This window comes from Pseudophryne corroboree, chromosome 3 (genome assembly GCF_028390025.1).
Source record: "Pseudophryne corroboree isolate aPseCor3 chromosome 3, aPseCor3.hap2, whole genome shotgun sequence".
Classification (NCBI taxonomy): domain Eukaryota; kingdom Metazoa; phylum Chordata; class Amphibia; order Anura; family Myobatrachidae; genus Pseudophryne; species Pseudophryne corroboree.
In genome coordinates, this window is record NC_086446.1 from 415,798,091 (window position 1) to 415,804,370 (window position 6,280).

Below are 6,280 nucleotides of genomic sequence, written 5' to 3' on the forward strand. Positions count from 1 at the left end.
AACGTTTCGGGGTCTCCCCCTTCGTCAGGATTAGTGCTTTACAATAAACAATGTGCTTAAATAGAACTTACCCCCCATAGGAACATCCCCTCCAGCGTGTGCCGCTGGCCGCGCCGTCCCGGCGTCCAGCCCGTCATCCCGGGCGTCTCAGCGGAAGTGACGCACCCATGGCTACGCTGCCTGGCAACAGAGGAGCATGTAAACAAACTTGATAAGACAGTTCCGTGAACCTTACTGATTAAATCAGTTAATGTGACAATTGCATGTTACAAATTGTCAGGTCAGAGGAGCCTTGTCGGGGCCTGGTGGCTTATCATACGTTTGCAAACTGTATGTAACTAAGACCTCTGGATTTCTATTATATGTATATATATATAGTCTTTCATGTCTTGGTACAGGTACAGCTCGGTGTGCTGGGGGACACCAGGGGTTTATCCCCAATGTATTTCTAGCCAGACTACCCCCTCCCTTTCATGCACCTGAATTGTACTTCCTAATTGATTTGAGCAACTTACATTTTGTTCTGTTAGTATGAGTGGCATGGATGGGACCAGTGTTTGGAGGGTATGCTGGTCTCTGTATTGCCATTTGGAGATCCCGGGGGTATCTTCAGGTAAGTTAGCTCTCAATTTGGATACATTTGCTCAGATGCCATTATCATGTGGCATCATGTTATATTACCCGGAAGGGTTATTATTATTATTATTAGTACCTGGGGTGGGTCTGGGGTGCGGTTCCCCCTGGATTGGTGGGGCTGGGCTGCTCTGGGGTAGCACACTGCGAGATCTTTTTTAGCACCCCCTTAACACATTTATTAATCCTTCTGGTCTTTTAATTACACTCTCACTAGTATATTAATTTTTGTATATAGATTTTGTTTTCCTTTTATTAACACATACTAACACTTTACCTTCTCGAGTTGTGCTACCCTGGGGTAGCTGGCCTTTGCCGGTTTGGGGGGTCCTGCACCCCGGGCCCAGACCTAGAGTTAGGGACCACCAGCATCAGAGGAGCCTTGTCGGGGCCTGGTGGCTTATCATACGTTTGCGAACTGTATGTAACTAAGACCTCTGGATTTCTATTATATGTATATATATAGTCTTTCATGTCTTGGTACAGGTACAGCTCGGTGTGCTGGGGGACACCAGGGGTTTATCCCCAATGTATTTCTAGCCAGACTACCCCCTCCCTTTCATGCACCTGAATTGTACTTCCTAATTGATTTGAGCAACTTACATTTTGTTCTGTTAGTATGAGGGGCATGGATGGGACCAGTGTTTGGAGGGTATGCTGGTCTCTGTATTGCCATTTGGAGATCCCGGGGGTATCTTCAGGTAAGTTAGCTCTCAATTCGGATACATTTGCTCAGATGCCATTATCATGTGGCATCATGTTATATTACCCGGAAGGGTTATTATTATTATTATTAGTACCTGGGGTGGGTCTGGGGTGCGGTTCCCCCTGGATTGGTATATAGATTTTGTTTTCCTTTTATTAACACATACTAACACTTTACCTTCTCGCATTGTGCTGCCCTGGGGTAGCTGGCCTTTGCCGGTTTGGGGGGTCCTGCACCCCGGGCCCAGACCTAGAGTTAGGGACCACCAGCATCAGAGGAGCCTTGTCGGGGCCTGGTGCCTTATCATACGTTTGCAAAATGTATGTAACTAAGACCTCTGGATTTCTATTATATGTATATATATAGTCTTTCATGTCTTGGTACAGGTACTGCTCGGTGTGCTGGGGGACACCAGGGGTTTATCCCCAATGTAATTCAATAAATATTACAAAGTACAGTATACCTATAGTTACATGGTTACACTCACACAGTAAGCAGTTAAAACATAGTTACATACAATTACATACAATTACCTACAGTTACAGACCAGCGATTCAATTACCATTCCCTTCAATGCATCTTATGTCTCTCTCTCTTTGTAAATAAATACAGGAACTGATCTGCCAGCAAGTCCATCATCGTCTCAGACCTTACAGCCACTGAGCTCCAGTGTGATCAACAATGTGTTATCTAGTTTGGGGGAGGGGACTCTCTCTCATTCATGATGAGTCACTAGTTTCTTTGTATATGCTGAACAGGTTCAGCCTTGTGGACGTCCAAAGGGGCTGGCCTGAGTTTCCTGTCCCCCACCTGTTTGGAATATCTATTGTTCTAATAAAAGTGATTTTAGCTTTTATACATTTAATCATAATTCCGTGTTGCAATGTCCTACAACTTAATAACAAGTATCAAATGAATCTACACATTAATCTGGTTGCTTCAATGGTAAACATGACCGGTCTATCTGGTTTCGTTCAAATAATACACATATTATGACACCACTCCATCATATATATAATTTTAAATCATCATGATGTCTGGCTCTTGATATTATTATAGTTATGTACTGTATGAAATAAGTGTCGAATCCGTCTCTGTGGCATGTCCGTGTAAATGCATGTGTTACCATATATTGCTGTGCTCGCTGCGCGTATTTGCAAGTATAGCGACTCATAATGTGTGTAGTTTGTATGTTCTCTTTATGTAATTTTTTTTACTTCTACAGTCCACCCTTTGGCAGTAAACAATAACTGCCATTAATTATTAACATAAGAAAAATATTTCATACCATAATCGGTGACCTAGACACAAGTATGTATGCATTTTGCAAATCAGACACTTGACTATATTTGGGGAAGACAGGGAGGAGGACGAGACATCCTCTATATGCACTCGGCGGTCACGGGACTACTGGTTGGGTGTGGGACAACATTCAACCTATAGATTATGCTGGGACAGTGCTTTGGCCTATAATGTCTGATTTGCGACAAACATTTCACACATACATGTACCTACGTCTTTGTACACTGATGTTTGGATTCAATTGAGGTTCTGCTGGGTAGATGAAAAAGACACAAACAAATTGTGACAGAGACATATAAAATTTTCATGATCTACATATTCTTATCATTTTCTGAACATTGTTTCCATTACTGGAACGTATGCTAGGTCTGTTTAATCATTGAACAAGGGTTATAAGTAGTGTCCTTCCTAAATAACATAAACCTTCAGAGTTCGGGGAGAGCCACTCATAAACCTTTCTTCCACATATATTAATGAGCTCTTTATCTGCAATGTGTGAACAGCCATTGTCTGATTTTTTTTCTGATTACCTCTGAACTCCATAACTACTAGACCTTTGATTTTTCTCTGATTTTAACAAACTGATCGGCTAATCCTGGGATCCTATAAGGAAATCACTCCTTCCTACAGAACCAGTTCCAGTCCCACACTCAATTCCTCATAAAAAAAACCTTGCAAAAATAGAATATCCTGAAAGAAAATGTTTGTCAGCGGGAAAGAGAGAAAAGAGAAATAGAACAAAAAAACTCTTGTTCATAACAAATCAATTACAATGACTGGTCTTTCTGCAATCCTTTAGTACGCTCAGGTAGTGTTCAACAGTGCCGCCTCTCAGTCTTCACAGAACAGAGTTTCTGGTGATACGAGGTTCTCTTTGCCTTGCTCTTTGGACATACAGTTCACTTGGAACACACAGTTCACTTTGCTCTCCACATTGCTCTTTGAACACACAGTTCACTTGGAACACACAGCTCACTTCGAACACACAGTTCACAAACTCGATGAATGTGAGCAATAAACTATTTTGTCACGAGATCTCTCCGGGTCAGCGACCTTCTTGCAGTGGGACGAGTGGACCCAAATCTTTCGGCGACCTTTAGTGCTGTCAACAAATCTTGGTATGGTCCTTTCCACCTGTCTATTAGGCAACCTGAGCGTAAGAACAATCACACAGTCTCTTGGTTCATAATCAAGACAGTTAGCATTTGGCATACCAGCAATCAACAGTTACAAGTTCTTTGTCAAGTTCTCAAATGCTGGCTCATCTCAACAAGGTACTGTACTGTCACCTCATTGGTGTATTTCTGATCATTGTGCGGATCAATCATGACATGAGGTTGTCTTCCAAAAACAACCCAAAAAAAACACAAATACCAAAACAAAAACAAAAACAAATTTCAAAGAGGGTGATTCATTGAGTGAAGATCTGGGAGTGGTTCCGAAGCTACATAATACTAGTGGCAGTATCTATGATCACAATAGTACAATTTCAGGCTTTGCTCCTACTTCTAGGGGTACTATTATCTACACACAAATTTATGCGCAATTTTCCTTTGGGGTAAACACAGCAGCATCCGTGGCAGCAGGAAATGCCTCTACCCAGTTTGAGAAAACATCAGTGCACACCAATACATAACAATAATTCCTAAAGGGTGTTAACTGTACGAAGTCGATTTGTATTTCCTGAAAAGATCCATCTGCAGGAGGGATATGGGATGGCTCTGTTGGTATTGCTTTACCAATATTCTTCCTCAAGCAAGCAAAGCAGGTCATTGCTCTCTTACCTGTATGAGAATAGAATCCTGGCGCACACCAGTAGGCTCTCATCAGCCTGCACCTACCCTCTTTGCCTAGATGAGTCAGATCGTGTGCCACCTCAGCTAGACTTGGAAGGTATGCTCTGGGGGCTAATGGCTTACCATGTCCACCTGCCCACAGTCCTGAGGACTCCTGGCCATACCCCTTTGTCCTCCAGACTGCCTCTTCCTGCAGGGAACACAATTTTTTTTGTATTTTAATTTTCTAAAAAAAAAAGAAACATCTCTAGATGAGAGAAAGAAGAAGAAAATGAAAAAGAAAATGTCAGGTTTGCCATTCACCAACAGGCATATCAGTGTCTATACAAAATTTCCCTTCACCAGTATTCCCATTCTCCACCCTTTGTGCATGACAAGGCACACTGCAGTAATACTGGTGTCATTGTGCTGTTGAGATATACTGGGTTTGGGCAGAACTCTGAAGGTCCTAGGCATGTGGAGTTTGAACTGTACTTGGGTCCATGTATTGTAACACCCTGTGTGAACGCAAAAGATGAAGAGGAAACCTGCAGAGAAACAGAATAGAGGTTGGTGACAGATGAGTTTGTAGAGTTGAAGAAGATTTTATAAAAATTTGACAACTGGATTGGGCACTACGGGGAAGTGATTCTCTGCTTGGTCTACACCCCTTAAACATTTTTCTGTGTTTCTTATCTCTACGGGGACTATCCCAGCCATCAATCCAGTGTCCTGTCCATCCTAAGTTCATAGGGAACCCGGTATCTGTGAGATAATTTCCTCTACCTGTGATGGACATGCATCTAGAACAGTAGAATGCGACATTAGTCTTCGTGGGTGTCTAACATACTTTATACTTCCTGAGCGGGAGCACAGTATATGTATATCATATCTAACAAAATTAAGTTAATCAGGGGCCATTTCTGCTAGGAAAAAGAAGCAAAAGTTTAGAGGCCCCATATTAACCCCAGCAAGTTTTGTCAAAGGGTAATGTTGCATTTATTTTGTTCTTCCCATTAGCCGAATCTGTGTTTTCTATATGGCTTATGATTCCTTACTATATGTCCCTTGGTCCCGTCTATGTGTTTAATAATGTGGCTTGTGTTTTCTGTCTAGGGGATCTATATTGACTATGTGTCCTACTACTGCCAGTATACTTACCATCCTCAACTTCTCCACCTGTTGTTCTCTGCGCCTAGCACTATTCTTGTGATGTTCAATAATACACTATCTAAAATTAGCTACTGTGACCCATTTCCAATTTTGCAAAGAAGTCTGCACCCTGACACTCAATGCCTTATTGAGCCCGTCCATTTGCACAGAGACAGCCACCTCCCATTTGCCGAATTAGTGTTTACCAGTGATCTTATCCAGATGGAGAGTTTTCTATTACTGCAAAAGACAAACATTTTTTTTTTTACACGCTTCTAGGTCATGCGAAGTATTTCATTCAATCCTTCTCATCCCGTACTAAGGGTCTGTACATGGTTCAACAAACATTTCCAAGCTCAAGTTTACTAGGGGCATTACTAGGAATGAATACTTCTTATATGGTAACTGAAAGAAATACCCTGGGGTTACCTTGTCTCTGCCCGCTTTCCTACTGGCAAATACTAATGTGCGGACAGGTTTTTTTTCTCCAATTCTGACGTTACTTTCTTGATTTTTTTATTTATTTATTTATTTATTTTTTATTTTTGGGTTTCACTATATATGAACACAATGATACCATACTTACCTGTTCCACTGGTCTCAGCCACTTCCCCACAGGCTACTGCTCTTCTTTTACCGGTTGGATACTCCTCTGGGTGCATGAGAAATCGCTGAAAACAATCAGGTCACCTTTGCCTCCTAAATAAAAATT

At 41.8% G+C, this 6,280-nt stretch overlaps 1 protein-coding gene across 1 annotated transcript in view; it reads left to right on the top strand.

The window, feature by feature from the left end:
- The window catches only part of ASIP (agouti signaling protein), a 299,946-nt gene extending 297,837 nt beyond the window's left edge, over positions 1-2,109 (top strand). The window contains exon 5 of the mRNA XM_063963584.1: positions 1,952-2,109. The gene's annotated coding sequence lies outside the window, so the exon portion shown is untranslated. The remainder of the gene's footprint in view (positions 1-1,951) is intronic.
- Positions 2,110-6,280: the final 4,171 nt, after the last annotated feature.